Raw genomic sequence first — 17,874 nt, forward strand, 5'->3', positions numbered from 1 at the left:
TTCTTCTGGAGCTCCCCCACGGGTTCCTATGAAAGAATGGAAAGCTTCTCTGAAAAGAATACTACCCGCAGAAGGTGCTACACCTGTGGCCAAGCAGCTGTTTTGGTCACCAGGTGAAACAACAGATGGTGGGCATGAAACACCAACCGCGCCCTAAGGAGAATCATCTAGAGCCTTTAAAAGAAGAATGGATGCCAATTACAAGGAAACCTGAAACCTTCCCTGTAAGTAAGGTTTGCCTATTGAAATCAAGGGTTTTTGGGGGTTATGTATGTAAAATAAAATAAAAGCTGTTTAAGAACATTATTGTTTATTCTGGAGGGTGAAAACTGTACAGCAGTCATTCTTGCAACTGCCCACCTTTAAGTTAGACATCAGAAAACCTTTTTTAAATGCATAGTGCTGATTTTCCTGTGTTTTGTTCTTTTCTTTACAGAAATTCAAGATGGTGCAGCTGGCAGGCTGTCTGGGGTCTGTCCACCAACCCTGCTTGCAATATCTGGGAATTGATGAAGGAGTCATCATCCCGGTGGAGAAATCAAAGCAGCAGACAGCTATTTACCAGCTAGCTGTAGCACTGACATGTACCGTGGTTAAAAGATGTCACACTGACCTGTATTTTAATAAATGTAAAGCGTGTGTCCTAGATCTAGGCAATCAGGAAGGACACCCCTGTGTGACATGGGCTGATGAAGTCACAGATGGCTATCTGAGTTATGTGTGTGCTAATTTAAATATGGACGCTGTATGGTATTTGTACACTTTGTTAGCCGGAGGGCTCCAAACACTGGTCCTGAATCCTGCCCATATGATCACCATCGCCAACATGTTGAAGGGAATCATTAATGCACAACAAGCTGAAAATCATTTTATCATGTTATATAAAAAAGCAGACAAAACTTATATGAATTTAATCGATTCTTATCTAAAAAGAACATTCCCTGAACAAGACATCCTAGCCACATTCCTGTAAGCCTGTGAAACAGGCTTTAGCTTTGTAAAACACAGGATTTTCCTCTTCAAAACTAACCATGTCTTAAAAATAAAAAAACTGTCATTAAATAAAAAGTTGTTCTGATCAAAAGCCTGGACTGTCTGATTCAACGTGCTGGGTAGTGGGAAGGGTGGGGGTGGGAACGGTCAACAAAGATTAGTAGAAGGTCAGCTCTAACCACAAACCGTCACAGGCCAGTTACCAGGGTCCAGCAGAATGTAACAGATGTATGTAAAAAACAGATAACGTTCTAAACCACAACGATGGTTAGGGGGAGAGGGGGTGGGGGTTGATTTAAATGGCTAGGAATAGTGCGAGGAATGTATAGAAAAGTAAGCCCTCTGATACATTAAAAAACAAGGGAAGATGTTTCAAAAAGCCTGTTCTGCAATAAAAATATTCTAAGGTAAGGTTTATTTATAAAAATATCAAAAACTAGGATAATGCACCAAGTTTCAGAGACCCTCATGTATTTTATGGCCATTGTAAAGGCCTGCTGCTGATAAATGGAAGAGGTGGGTCTCTCTGTGCAGAGAGATAAGGTGGCCAAGGTTTTTAAAAGACAGGGGCAGCAAGCAGGATCACGCTGGTTTTCCCCTCTGACCCTCTGGCAATGGATCAAGAGAAGCTGCCTTCTTCACTTCTTGCTGAATTAGAAAGCATGATAGATGGTAAGTGATGAGCTGTTGGGGTGGCGTGTTTTAAATAAAATAGAGCTGTTAAAGAAAAGGGGGGTCAGCCACAGCTTATGATTTTTAAAAAATAGTGTACTATTATACATCTTTTCAGTGTCATGGGATATCGATATGTCTGAAATAGCAGTGGTCCCTGGAGCTGAAACAGGCATGTTTCAAACTTCTGAAAACCTACCAAATATACAAAACGTGGTGCACACTTACAACCCCGATGGAATAGGTAATTCGTTAGTCTTTTTATATTAAAAAAGGGTTGTGATCTTAAAAACTACCTAGAATATGCCGCTTATTTGTCTTTTTGTTTCTGTTTTTGAAAGTGGTGATTTCTGACAATGAGCCAACAACCACTAATGGTGCATCCAACTCTCACGTGCCAACTGCTCAGCCATGTGAGTTCAAAAATATTTTACTGTCCACCTGTCTTGAAACAAGGGAATAGTCAGATAGGGGGGGTTTTTTACATAAAAAATTAGGGGAGTTGGGATCTTAAAAAACTACATAGAGAATCTGTAACATGTTTTATAGGCCTTTATATGTAAAAAGAAAAATTTCAAAAAATACATAGAAAATTTAAGTTGTTTTTAATTTTGTTTTTTTGTAAGTGGTCATTACTGCTAATGAACTACAAGCAAATTCTTACACTGGCTTACCCCAGGCAACTGTCCAGCCATGTGAGTTCAAAAATGCTTTGTTTCTATACTAATATACAGAATCTTCTAGTGCCTGTTTTTTAAAAAATGTGTGGGGGGGTGGGGGTGGGGGTAGACAAATGCCTTTTCTATTTTCTATTTGTTAGGGAAGGGGTTAGAGGTGTTTCTGTTTTTTTTTAAAAGAGGTTCAGTAATATCTGGATAAAGTACCCTGTGTAGCTATGTATTGCCTTCATGTAGTAGACCTATAATAAGGGGGAGTTATATTTTTATGTCGTGTGCAAGGGTGTTTGTAAGAAACTCTACTGTTTTATAAACTAACAGCTGCCTATATAACCAGTTGCAGATATACAATTATAGACCAGACAACATGTAAATAAAAGCATGTCCAAAAAGCTCTGTTTTCTGTTATGTTTACACATGCAGAAGGGGAAAAGCAGATTTATTGACTGCTCAGAGGCTGCTCTAATAAAATGAAGGGGACCCCTGCACTACAGGTCTTTATCAGGGGTTTATAAACTGGTTCTGTATACATAAACAGATCCAGGTATTCTCCTTATAAACCTAGCACTCTTGTAGGTAAGAGAGTGCTTCAAATCTTCTGCCTCCTGTCACAGGTATGCATAAGCACCACCTATTCTTCTAAACTGTAAAACTCTACTGTTTTCTTGTCCTGTTTTTTAAAATGTGTGGGTGGGGGGACAAACTTGCTAGAATAAGAATGTTTTAAAAAATAAAGTCATGCTGTATCTTTTTGGTACATAGAACCGTATCAGCTTTTTAAAAAGGAGGTTCAGGTCTTTGCTAATGATATCTAGATAAAACACACAAGGTTGCTATGTTCTAAAGAGGTGTATTAAATTGGAGAGTTTTTTATGCAGTATGGAAGGCTGCTTGTAAGAATCTGTACTGTGCTTAATAGGTATTGTTTGTGCCACAGTTAAAGATAGGGGTTTTTTCCTTTTTTTCTTTCTTTCTTATATGTACAGCCCCTGTGAAAAATGCTGCAGTTTGTTCTTTGCAACCAAAGGATGGCAAGAAAACTCAGCCAGTAACTAAGGGTAAAAAACGCTCTGATAAAAACAACAACACTGAACCCCCTAGTAAAGTGCATAAAACTCTCGATGAAAATCGTTATAATCAAGTTGTGTCAGAACTTGAGAAAATTTATGCGATGATGGCATACGTTCATAAAAATCAAGCAGAGGTTCGGGAGGGTGAAAAAACCATTGAAAAACGTGAAATAGAGTTAAATCGGTTGAAAAAGTGGATTGCTGAAAAGAAGGAAGTTATAAAAAACGAACAAATTGTTATTTGCAAACTGTATGAAAACCCCCAGTGTGTCAATAAACCACATCCCTGTTATACAGTTTTTCCTGCTCAGTCTGGGGGGGTTCTGGTTTTTAACACTGAGCACAGGGCTGACCACTCATCTACCCCCCCCCCAGGACTCTGAGAATAACGAAGGGGGCAGAAATGATGTTGGTGAAACAGGCATCTTGTCTATGGAGCTCTCTAGTGTTCCTCCTCCTTCTCCACCTGCCTCACCTCCCCCCCACTCCAGCCCTCCCCCTTCACCTCTTCCTCAGCAGCCTCTAGATCAGCCCCCGGTCTATATTAAATATGTAAGGTCATGGGAGAGACCGTATGAGCTTTTTAGATCGCAAGCGATCAGCGAAGAATTCTGCTTTGATAATTTAGAGACAATGGGGTCTTTTGCAGAAGCTGTGACCGCAGTGACTGAGGGGATACAGCAGGTTCTAAGTCAGATTAATGAACGCCTCAGTCCTGGTGATTTTGTGCAATATCGCCTGGAGGGAGACGGCTTTGATAACCTGTTGTTCTCTTTTAAAAACAAGAAAAATCAGGTTGATGCTTCTGAATTTCTAAACCAGTTTACAGACTTAGTTCAAAGCAATAAGGAAATTTTAGCCAGCGATAGCCTAAGATTAATCGTAACGATCACTTCTCTCCCCCCCCCCCGAGGGGTGGGGAGACATAGGAGAATTAAAAGCATCCCTTACAGCCTGATAAGAAGAGGAGGTTTTTGGTGGATTTTACACACTACCATGAGACATTATGCTTTGCGGCCGGTCTCCTGGGGGTGGTAAACAGGGGGTACACCGATGCTGTGATTCTAGAAGAAGCCAAAAAGCTACATACTGAATTGGGTTGGTCTCTAGAGAAGGATGTGTCTTTGGCTGACATAGGGGAAGTTGAAGACCATCTAGGTCTTAATGTACAGGTGGTTTTATGCTCTGAGAAAGGTTGGACTCTGATTAAACCGGGTCCCAGAAAACACAGAGATACCTACAATCTTCTCTTCCATGAAAACCACTACCTAGGAATTATAAACCTCCCCGCATTTTTCGAGGCTGATAACAACTGCTCCCTGTGCCACACTTTGCACCATCACAGACACAAACACAACTGCACAGAAATTTGCAGGTTGTGCAGGACCGCTGAATGCCTGACAACAGCAGGCACACCTCAGAAATGCCCCGTGTTGTTTTTATACTCACAGCAAATTCTGTTTTAAAAAACACTCTGAAAGAGCTATCGCTGATTCTAGACATTGTATTCCCAGGGTTTGGTGCAAGACTTGTCGGTCTTTTAAAGATCTGAAGCATAGGTTTAAAAAATGCAAAGGCCGGGTTTGCAATACGTGTGGAGGGGCCCTGGAGGAGGATGAAAAAGCCCACGACCTCTGCTTTTTGCAGCCTCTCAAGCCCCTTGAGATTTCAGACAGGTACTTTTTTTTTTACTTTGAATGTACTCAGGAAACAGGTGTGCACATCCCTAATTATATTTACGCCAAGGCTTTAGGGGGCGATTCCAGATGGAAACAGGCAGGGAAGAGCTGGGAATTCAAGTCCCCCTCCTGTGTGGCTGATTTTGTCAGATTTTTTCTCAGATCGCCTAAATTCAAACATGTGTGTTTTATAGCACATAATTTGAAAAGTTGACTCGTATTTCATTTTAAAACAGCTCTTGGTGGAAAGAATGCAGCCGGAGCTCATCACTGTGGGGGGCAAAATCATTAGCATCGTCCTGAAAACCCATAACATAAGATTTATCGATTCCCTGAATCATCTCCCCATGAGCCTAGCTAAACTTACGAAGGCCCTGGGTTTTGAGGAGTCAAAGGGATACTTTCCTCATTATTTTAATACAGAGGCCAACCAGGATTACGTGGGCCCTCTGCCTGACTGTGCTCATTATGGTGTGCAGACCATGCTGCCTCAGGAAAGAGAGATCTTTATGGCCTGGTATGAGGAAAATAAGCACTCCACTTTTGATTTACAAAAGGCGCTAGCCTATTATTGCCAAAAAGACGTAGACATTCTTGAAAAAGCCTGCAGTTTGTACAGGACAGAAATCACGAAAATGACAGAGAGGGATGGCTCTTGCCTAGACCCTCTCCAGTTTCTGACTCTCCCCTCTGTCTGGCGATCTATAAGTACATGTTCCTGAAACCTCAGACTGTGGCCATCCCTCCTGCCTATCATTATCACAGGCAGACAAAAAGATTTTCCTCCGCTTCTATTCAATAGCTATCTTATATCGAGCATTCTGAAAAAATCAGCATCTGTCATGCTTTAAAAGGAGGGGGAAAAGGGTAGGTAGATTTTTTTTTGGATGGTTATTCCCTCATAGACGGCCAGAAGACAGCGTACGAATTTCTGGGGAGCTTTTGGCATGGATGCCCCACGTGCTACAAACCTGAAGGATTCCACAAATCTTAGGGGAAAACCTTCAAGGAGGTCTATATCGAGACACGTAAGTGCCTAGAGCATTTGAAAAGCTACAGTTTTAATGTGCGAATTATTTGGGAGCACGTTTGGAATAATCTGAAAACCAGTGATGCTGACGTGGCTGCCTTTCTTAAAGAAGCCGATTTCCCCCAGCCTCTGGTACCTCGTGAAGCCCTTTTTGGCGGTGGAACCAACATTGTCACTCTTTACCATAAAACAGAACAGGAAGAAAAGATCCACGATATGGGTTTTACCAGTCTTTACCCATTTGTGAACGGTAGGGAAATGTACCCTCTAGGACACCCCGAAATCATTCATGACAATTTTAGAGACCTTTCTGAATATTTTGGACTGACTAAGGTGAAAGTCATTCCCCCCAGAGGTCTCTTTTACCCTGTTCTACCTACAAGGGTGGGCGGTAAGCTGTGTTTCACGCTCTGTAGGAGTTGTGCTGAAACCCACCAGCAGGAAACATGCAGCCATACTGATGAAGACAGGGTTCTCACAGGGACTTGGTGTACACCTGAATTGCAGGCTAACTTAAAAAGGGGATATAAAGTGGAGAAAATCTACGAGGTGTGGCATTTTGAGAACAAGTCTACAGAGTTGTTTGCTGACTACATCAGACAGCATCTTAAAACAAAAACAAGAAGCCAGTGGGTACCCAGGTTGGGTTCAGACTACTGAGGATCAGCAGAGATATACTGAGGATTTTTACAAGAAGGAGGGTGTGCTTCTGGACCCCCCTCCATAAAACACAATCCTGCCAAACGGCAAATAGCCAAGTTGTTTTTAAATTCGCTGTGGGGGATTGGTGGACCATATCGTTTTCAGGGATTTGGGGATTTAAGTCATACCGGAAGACATAACTGACAATATTTGAAAACAGACAGAATTTCCTACAGATTCTGTGAATCTGTTGGCTGGTTTTCGGGAGGTACAGAGATGGGCCACTATTGAATAAGATAACCCTCACACTTGTGGTCGAACCTTTTGGGTATAAGTGAGAGTTTTATTACGCTGGGCCAAGGACTTTGGGGTGGTCTTCAACCACATTTAAAGGATTATCAGGAAGGGAGGTAGCAGACTTTTTAAGGCATTTAAAACTTTCATAATGAGGGCTAGAACCTTTAGGACATGAATCAATAATAGAACGGACATCACACAGGCGCTGTTTTTGAAAACAACAGAAAATAAAAACAAAGCAACGTTTAATTAAAAATTTTACTAGTTCATAAAACCAGTTGATTTGAAAAAGTCCTGAAATTTCCAGTCGATCCTCAGTCTTCCGGCGTGCATAAACTAGCCAGCTTCCGGGGGTGACTAGAGCAGACCTGTAGTTCCGTTGCCCGTTTTCCGGGAATTATTACAGTCCAGTAAATTAGTTTATCAAGTTTCAGCAAGTTTGGTAACCTTAAGAGAAACAAGCTTTATACGAGAATGGTGGATCCAAAGCTTTAGCTTGGCAACCCGGAATGCACAGGGAGTCATAGGGAGCCACACCCAATCGCTTGGTTTCACAGTATATAAGTCAGTGTTCAGCACTTCCGGGAGCCCCCCTTTGGGTTCACCTGTAGTAAAGAGATAAGACAATTCTCTAGAGCCATTAGTTGTTTTTATAAAACAAGGTTTTCTTTCACTTAATATAAGTTTTCCATTTTGGCACTGAGTAAATAAGAGTGATCAATTACATACAAGTTTACCTGTAGTAAAGAGATAAGACAATTCTCCAGAGCCATTAGTTGTTTTTATAAAACAAGATTTTCTTTCACTTAATATAAGTTTTCCATTTTGGCACTGAGTAAATAAGAGTGATCAATTACATACAAGTTTACAAGGAAAATATTTTACTGACCAAGCAGACAAAAAGCTGCTAAAACAGATATGAGTTCCAGAAACATACATGAGTTTGGGACTACTGAGTGTAAAGCCACTGTGGACCCGTTTAACTTTAAGGTCCTGGACCGGGAGGTGTTTTTCAGGCACCATTTTTAGAATTCTGGGAACAGCACCCTTTAGCCTGGAATAATAGTGCAGCTGGCACAGGCCCTTAGGAACATTTGAACTTTCTGCAATAAAGAAGCACAGTCAGAACAGACATTGTTTACAACAGTGAAAGATAATACAACTGATTAGGTACTGAAAACCACATTTTCCAGGACAAACATTTCTGCAAAGAGATCATTGTCTTTGGTAGAGACCCCACGATTAACTGCTATATTTACAGTAACTGAACTGTATATTTCTGGTATTGGAAATTGAATGAAATTTTAATCTTGTATTGTCCTTGCACCAAACATATGATGGCTTTTTTGATGTTGTTTTTTGTTCAAGATCCAGTTTTTCCCTAAAAAAAGAATTCTAAAACAATTCAGTTAAAATTTATAAATTAACAAACATTTTTAGATTCAGAGTTCATATATTAGGTAGACCCAGAATATATATATATGTGAGGTAGACTTAGCGTTTACATATGAGGTAGATAGATTTTGCCTTTTTTTATGCAGTACTTTATATAACAACAGACATATTATATTTTTAACTGTAAACATATTTTGCATACTGTGGGTACCTGTTTAAGAAATAAAAGACACCATGTATATTAACATTTTTATATTAGGACCAATATAAGCATTAAAACAAGACAAATGTTTATTACACTGTGGGCATAGGATTAGGAAAACATATTTGAATTCAGTATTATTGTGAGATTTGCAACCAGCCACAGGGCCCTGGCAAAAATTATCTGAGCTTGCATCATTATTGCATATTTTGACTTATAAAGGCTTTTAGACTAGACTACTTTGGGCTTCCTTTGCCTTTCATTTTTAAGAGGCCAAGGGCTGGGGCTTTCATGAGGGCTTTTTTGATTTATTTAAAACCGTTTTTCTGTTCCTGAGTCCAGTTAACGGCCCCTTTTTCTTTTTTTCCCAGGTGGCCTCATGCAGAAGTTTGGCTATGAAAGCATAGTTGGGGATTTTAGATACAACAGAAGCTTGCTGTTTCCAGGGATTGTTGGACTTTACGGTGACTGGAAAGCCGGGGGATGGCACACACGGCTTTCTTCCGTCCCACCCCAGAGAGCACTGATACTGACTGACCTGAAAACTTAGATACTTGACTTATTTTGGGCTATCTAAGCCTTTTGCTTAGAAGCCCGATAGCCAGCCCTATATAAAAACCAATGAGTTTTACTGGGACAGTGTTCTCTGGTGGCCGCTGTGGGGTGGTCATAGAAAGGGTTAAGATTTGATATCAGGGATAGCTCTGAGATCTTAAACCTCAGTTCCTGACTTTTGGACAGGTAAGCGAGGGGCACTCCAGGCAGATTGGCAAGGTTGGAGGATGCCATGTTGCAAAAGGCAGCCAAGGTGCTTTTAAATCCCTTTGCGAGCCTTAAAGGGCAAGAGGTACTGGCGGAGGTGAATGGGTCTAGCCCCTAGCTTCGGCTCAATAAGCTGTTACTAGGGGATGCTTCCTCTGAGAGGAGAGCAAATAGGCACCACTTTTCAGTAAGTGAGCAAGTTGCAGGCTTCCAGGACAGAGTCAGGGATGCCGTTTTATGGTAGTCTGCAACTTACTCAGGACATCTAGGCCCAAAAGAGGGCTATTAATATAACTTTGATATATACAGGACAAAAGAGGGGGCAGCTAGAGTTTTAACCCAAAAGAGCTTTGTACTCAGAGGTTATTCATCAGATCTTCGAACAGAATCTTTATTTCCCGAAATTATTAGAATCATGGAATTGAGTTTATACCAGGAAGGAGGGAAGGCACAATTAATAGCAGATTCTTTTGCAAACAGGTAAGCTGTAACCAAAATGGGAAACCTGCCTTTAAATACTGGGTGACTGCAATGTTTGGAAAGCTTTGTGCATTTGGAAACAGCTTAACTAGAGGAGGGGCTATTTCCCCCCTTTTTAAATAATTCTTATAAATAGAGTGCAATTTAAACATTTTTGAAATGTAAAATTGCATTTTATCTTGCTTTGTAACATCTTGACTATAAAAACTGCATTACAGGCTTCCAACATAACTCAAAAGAAATACAGGGTAGCGCCAAAATGGTTAAAATTTTCTTTTAAAAACTTCCATAAAAGTCTGAATAAGCTTTTCAGAAATAACTAAATATCAATTTCACAAAATACTGAACTTCCAATATTATTTAAAATATTTTTAAGCACCTTCATAAACACTTGAGGTTTGTTGTTTTTTTAAACACCACACAATTTGCTTTTAGCTTTACCATAAAAGATGCTGAAAACACAAGTTTTACAATACATTTTTAACAATCCTATAGGACTGAGCCTGTCTCAGCCAAAGCCAGTTTATATATTTTAACCAGAATACAGGGAACAACGTACAGTCCTTGTAGTTTTATTATTATTATTATTTCCTAAAGCAAAACATTAAACCCCAACTTCAGATATATATTTTTTTTCTTCAGTACAACCTCCTTTATTTCTACCACACGTTTCTTTATTTTTCTGTGCACAGAACATCCCCCTTTTTATTCATCAACCAACTCCTTCTTATTTTACCTGTTTCCCCACTCTTTCAGTTTCTTACTTTCTAAAATCCCTTTTTCACACGTTTATCACAACCAGAATCTAACAAGCAACTCTTCCCCTTTTATCATATGCAACATCCCTCTCAGACCAAATCTATACACCTTGAGAGTCTATCTGCACATGAACACACGAAGCTGCCCCACACTGAATCAGCTGCACCATTCACTCAAACCGGCAGCAGCCCCTCAGAATTTCAGGCAAAGGTGTTTCACGTCAGCCAGTTTAACTATGCGCAATACAGACCTTTATTATGTCTTTCCTCAGCCGCCTTCCTTTCAAGCCAAACAACCGCCCCTCTATGTGACTCACTCATGTTTCTTTAAAATTCACTTGCTTTTCACTTTTTCCATAAAACCATAATACACACATTTCCTTTTCACCTTATAAGCATTCCCAGTCTGTCATATTTTTTTATATTTTTTTTACTTTTTAAACTTCAGAGAAAGAAAAGATCTTTTGTTTCTGGCTGGCAACATCAGTTTACACACAGCTAAGAGATAGCAATTGTTTTACAGGCAATGCAAACAGGCAAGATTATTAGGAAGTTTATGAACCTTCCCTCTTAACAGAACAGTTTTGCTGGCTTGATTTACGACCAACCTGATAAAAAACAGAACTTTGAAAGAAAAAGGAAAATGGCAGGAAGGTTTAATTTTTCCTTTAAAATACTTTAAAATAATTGCTTTCAGGCAGTTAAAATGACCCCTGTTTTCTCAAAAATAAAACTGGGAAGAAAAACCCACTAGATTATTTAAAGAGACGCTTTAAGAAGGAGGGGTGTGGAGCACCTTTTCTTCTAGCCGAGAATGTCCAGTCTTTTCCTCAGAAAGACAAAATTGGAAAGAGAAAAGACAGCCAGATTACTTTCTTCCCAGCAAGGAGCAGATTTATTACAGTAAGGAGACGATGAAACCAGACTACTTAAGAACAGGTACTTTCTGGCAGCACAAATGCTTATTTCCAGGGCTGGAAACGGCCTTGATGGAGAGAAAGGACGGCCAGAAAATAGTTGCTTGTCCTTTTCCCCCTGCATCTGCCAGCCTGTGTCTCCCTCCCGCCCAGGAGATAGCATCCCAGCAGGGCACAAATCCAGCCTGGCAGCTGTAGCAGTCCCTTTTCACACCTCAACCCTCAAAAGAGAAAGAAAAGGGAGTGAGGGGGGAACTCTTTTTAGCCAATACTGCCCGTTGTTTCAGGCCGGCTTTACAGAATACAAACACTTCAGTACTTGCCAAGCAACCACGTAACCTTTTATAAAGTACTTTACAGAAAGAGGGGACATAAAACAAATCACGCTGGACAAGACAAAACAAACACAAAACCGTTTTCCCTTTTCCCTCCGCGAGAAGCAAACAATCCTCTAGCCCTCAAAGAGGGTGGAGGGAAAGAAAGACCTTGAGTTTTTTTCACTCAGAGATTTTAAGAAACAGGCAGCATTTTTATACATGACCTTATTAGAGAAACAATTTTAAACCCAGCAGCCTTTAAAGCATTTCAGTCCTCCTGGCCAGGAGCTGGCAACAGAGGGAGGAGTGAAGGGAATTTTTTCTGATTAACGGTGCCTGCTATTTAATTACCCTGACACTGTAAGCAAACACAAATTGGCAGTTTCTCTTACAGACAGCGTAATGACCAGCCACTTATAAAGCAATCAATCTTTTTGAAATCTCACATACACACAGTCATGCGACCAGCTGGCTTTTAAGATTCATTCAATGACAGTTTCTCCACAGCCATACACACACATTTTACCCTCTTTCCTCACCAGACTGACCAGATTCAGACACCAGACAACCAGAAATTCTGCCGCTTCAAGCACCCCACTTGTGCTTCTACTGAGGCTAGAATTGGGTGATGATCAGTCAAACCCCATCCCTTGCTTTGGCAAGAGGTACTGTCTGGGGAGGCCCCCGCTTCCTTATACTTCACCTGACTTTTCGGGTTCCTGCCAGAAAAGGTAAAGCTGATTCCTCTGGTTGATAGGGTTTGAGAACTGCTCCAGCCAGGGCAAAAGGCAGGAGGTCGCATATGACTCTCATTTGACTAATCAGTCAATCGGCGCCGTTGAGAGAGATTTACAGCCGCCCGACCCTCGGCCCGATCTGTGCAGCTTCGAAAACCTCAAGACTTTGTTCTTCATTCCAACCTAGGTTTGAAAACTCCTGGCTGGCTCGCCAAAATGTTACGGCAGAATTATGGGCCAAGGATTAGAATAAAGAAGACCCAAACCAGATTTCTGTTGAATCAGCTTTTACTGAAAGCAGCTGCTGTCTCAGCTTGGGTTTTAAAATCATCCAAAAAGCTGAGCACTTATTACAATGGTGCAAACAGTTTTATAGGTTCATTATATTGTTATAGCAAACATTAGGAGTTAGATTTTCAAACACAAAGACTCAAAGCCAGCTTTGGAAGAATCAGATTTATTATTTCAAATAGCTATTTGAGTCTCCAGACTCTGCCCTTCAAAGGGTTTTCAAGATGGAGATGGAGCCCTAGATACAACTGTGTTCAGACTTATATAACCTCTTAATTAGCTCATTACAATATTTTAACTACACATATTACATCATAGCTTTTCATTGGGCTCAGAGGTTTAGGGGATGATCCATACAATTTAGAATAACTTTCATTGGTTTTAATTATACAGACATCTTATTGGTGAATTATAAGACAGAAATTACCTGATTGGTCAAACAAACTTGTGCAAAGAGTCCATTGTTAATGCACCTGTTACTTTATCTGGTAACAATTAATCTTTTCCTCCCTAATAGTTCCCAGACATCTTGTCTGCTTTACTCTGTTTGTCGACCTTGGAAGAACAAGTAGTATTGTATAGTTATCTAATTCTTGTCTGTTTCTAACTTCTAAACATATTTCTCCAGAGGCCCTCTGAGTTTGGAGTTTAGTAATGCTTTCTTATTTATTTATTTCTATTGTTAGAGGCCTGTTGGTTTTCTAAAAGCCTGCTGCTTCAATATATTCAAAAATACATCACACATACATTATACTGTTGATTGGTTATGCAAATCTTTTACAGTTAATTGGTGGATTAATTTGTTTATTGGCTTGCTTACACAGACATTTTATTGGTAAGTCATAAAGCAGCAATAACGTGATTGGTTAAATAAACTTGTGTAAAGAGTCCGTTGTTAAAACACCTGGTATTCTATCTAATCTTCCTCCCTACTAATTCCCTGACGCCTTTTCTGTTTTTCAACCTTGGGCTCGGCTGAATAGTTTTTTGGTTATGTTATTGTCTCCTTCTTGCCTCTCCCTATTTCTGAACTAAATATATCTTCTTGGCCCCCTCCTTTGGAACCCAGTGATTTTCCAAAAGGCCTACTGATTTTCCAGAGACCTGCTGTCTCAGTGCCAGTGATAAAGGATTCAAGGGACGACTGCTCAGGGAGCCTGATCTAAACCTGCAAAAGGCAATAGACATCTGCAGAGCCTCACAAGCTGCCAAAATGCAAATAGAAACAATGTCCATACCAGGCACTGAGAAAACTGTTCAAGCTGTGCTAAAGGAAGGAGCTCAAAGAAACTCAGAGGAGTGCCAGCCACCTCAGCCACAAGAAATCAATGGAGCCTCTCTAGAATGGAGAGGCTCAGGTCTTGTGACTATAACTGGAGGAGGCGTTTAGAGTTACTGAGGCCTAGTTGTGGCCTGTTTAGTTAGTTGGCTGTTGAGATACATTAAACACAGTTCTAATAACCACTACTGCCTCCAACACTGATCCTTTCTCTCCCTAAAGATAGAACACCGACAAGTGTCTGGCTGTCCTCAACTTGGGACTGGGCCTTTTCAACTCTGGGCCTGGCCTGGTGGAATGCCATGCCTAGTGAGATCAGGGCCCTGCAAGACCTTAAACAGTTCAGCAGGGCGTGTAAGACCAAACTGTTCCACCAGGCATATGGCTGAGGGCAGCAACGGTTAGCTTTCTGCTGGCCTCCTTCTCCCTTCTCTTTCTTTTTGATTAAGGGTTGCTTGTTTGTTTGTTTGAGATCCCCCCTGGATTGTTCTTTACTGCTGACAGTCTGGTGGCACCTGCTTTAATTGATGTTTTAACTGCTGTAAATTGTATTTAATTATGTTATTTTATTGTCTCATTTTGTTGTGAGCCACTCAGAACCTGATCTAGTCATGAATGGGCAGCATACAAATTTATCAAATAAAGAAACAAATGGGCAATCAGAAGACCTGCTGAAGTACAATAGTACTAGGCTAAACTCCCCCCTCCTGGGCTGAACCAATTAGGAAAACAAACTTTGAGAAACAGAAACTGAAACTAAACTGATACAAAGCTCCCTCTGAGGTCTGGCTGGAATTTCTTTGGTGATATATTTAATAGTGTTTCACGATAAAGATTGGTGCTCTGAGGTTGCTCTACTTCTGTCCTACTAAAATGGCAACTCAGACACACATGGATGTGTGTTTAGAATGCAAGCCATACATTACTGATCAAAGGACTGAGCTTACTATGGATGAAGTGCTTCTGATTCTGAGAAAAGATCTTGATTAAAGTAGGATAATCACATTTCCTCCTGTGCTGCCAAAGGATGTGAGGTATATGTATATTCTCCCTGCTCCGCTAAACCCCAACATCAGCTTGATTGCCCCTTTGATCAGTACAGGTGGATATCAAAAGGGTCAAACTTCCATAGTGGACGTAAACACCCACCATGTGTACTTAAAAGGTATTATTATCTGAAAGACCCAAATGGGTTTAGGAAAAACTCATTGCCTAGTTTTAAGAAGCATGTGTATTGCTTAAGGGAGCTGAGAGATTTTGGGCCACAGTTTGTCATCCATTACCTAGGTGATGAAAGCTTGTACCAGCCTTCATGTCATGGAAATCGGAAATCTTCCAACAAGCCTTTTGTGGGTACCATGAAACAGATGTTTGAGGAAGTGGAAAGTGGGCTTGAGTTACATAAAGAGCCAATGAAAGTGTATAAACATTTGCAAAGGATGAAATCTCAGGATGCTTCCATCAAGTATATGCCTGTTGATCGTCCAGCAAATCTCAAAACAGGTACAAAATGTGTCGTACAGGCATAAACAGAGAAAACACAGCAGCAATGATGAAGTGTTTAGCACTGTAGAACTCTGTCCATCTTGATTCATTTATAACCAAGTTTATGACGCTGCCTGTTCTCACTCTCTCATTTGGACATCCGGGGCTCATAAAAGAAGTGTGTGCTCTTCTTTCTTTATCAAGTGAGGATGATAGCTTGCCCCAGCTTGTCTCATATGACACTACCTTTAAACTTGGGGATTTTTTCTTTATGAGTTCAAACGGGCATATTGCAGTCTTGGAAATTATTCACTCAAGGAACAGTTTTCCCACTTGCAAAAAATAACATGAGAGGCACAGTTTCCACCTTTCTATGCTCTGGAGGCAATTGTTGACAATATAAAATCAAGTAAGCCCCCTCCAAAGAAAGCTGTGGAAAAAGCTGATGGTTACAGAAAAAGTCCAACTTCTCTGGCCCGACTCTGTCTAGACTCTGGAGGAATTGTCCTCTGCTCGCAGAGTGCCACCTTTACTTTAAGAGATGTTAGCAGCTGCAAAGTGCAGGCTGTGAAACCTGCTGTCTGTTCCTGTGCCAGTACTGGTCCCTGTTACTATATTATTGCAGCTCAAATGTCAATAGGGCATGTGGAGAAAGCTGACAGAAAAACTTATTCTCTATCCATACTTCTGAAAAAAGGAAAGGCAGATCTCAAAAACCAGGAAGAAAAAAGGCAAGAGTGGGGAACTATGATTATAGCATTATACCAGCAGCTGATTCAGTTCTGGGTTCATCACGACATAAATAGGCTGAGTTTGGCACGGCTGAGAATAACGAAAATATACTGGATATTTCAGAAATCGACAGAACACAGACTCCAGGTCCTCCATTACAAGATGCATTGTCAATACATTCCACTCCAAAAGCAAAAGGGATTATAAAACAAGGTGAGAAACAGGATGATCCTTGGAATAAAGCAGCCACAGAAATGGACAGAAAATTGTTTAACAGCATACCTTCTAATATCAGAGAATCACTGAAGCCTAGAGCACTGAGCCTCACAGCCCACAAGAATCCATTAGGCAATGTGCCAGCCACATGCCCATTTTACAAGGAACTACACCGCATCCTGAGAGGTAAAGCCAGTGTTAGGCTGAAATTAGTTGCCTGAAGTTTGAACCTCCAGTGAGTCGTTGAGGATACAACACCAAACCAGGAGTGCATTGGTGGTTCAGAGGAACTTTTTTCCTATGATCTCATCACCATCAACCAAGAGGACATTAGATCTTCCACACCCATAGAAGCAGGTAAGGGACAATGGTTTTTCCCCAATTGCCAATCAAATTAGCAACAAATCGATTCTACATTCCCTGACCACATACTAACTCTGTTCCCCCTAATAGGTAACAGGAACACTGTCAAGTTGCAGCAAGGTTCGTTAGGGGGAGGTGGGGGATTGGCATCTTTATTTGTTGCTCCTCATCGGTGCACAGGCAGACCTGGAAGCAAGCTTGGGATGTGGGTGTCTGGGTTTCTTTGGGGGGGGGGGTGTTACCGTGGAATTTTGCTCCTTGGAAGCATGCCCGGGATGGGGATGTTTGGGTTTCTTAAGGGGGGATGGCATGACACCCCTTACCTTTTTCAGACCATGTGGGTTTTTTTAATCTCAAAAAACACAGCATGTGTTTCCACAGCTGGTTCCTTTGGGAAGCTTTCTGTTTAAAAGCATTAGATTATTTGTTCAAGGGAATATGAGAAACATGACCCATGATGCACATTTACTCTCAATTTCAGTGTTTGGGGAAAGCATACTCACTGTCACCGTCTCACTGCCTCTCACATGATGACTTATGTTTGTTCTCCATGACAGGAGGTGGTCCATCTTCTGGAGAGCAAGATTACTGTCATGGCCCCCCTGTGATGGACTCGGACCACGCCTCCAGGAAACGTGGCAGAGAAGCTGTCGGCTGATTAACAAGGGCTAGTAGAGGCTTCAACAGCTAAACAGCGTGGTGGATTCCAGCCTTCCTCGGAAGCCAGAGGGAGGGAGACAGCTGATGAGTTACAGCAAGAAACTGGCCCCACAGAGCTCTGAAGAAGAAAGCAGCGACAGCTGCTTAGTGAAAGATGGCACTCGACGAGATTACTCAGACATAAAGAAATTAAGATGGCTGAAGATGACAGTGAGTAATG

The sequence above is a fragment of the Euleptes europaea genome, chromosome 2 (genome assembly GCF_029931775.1).
Source record: "Euleptes europaea isolate rEulEur1 chromosome 2, rEulEur1.hap1, whole genome shotgun sequence".
NCBI classification, from domain to species: domain Eukaryota; kingdom Metazoa; phylum Chordata; class Lepidosauria; order Squamata; family Sphaerodactylidae; genus Euleptes; species Euleptes europaea.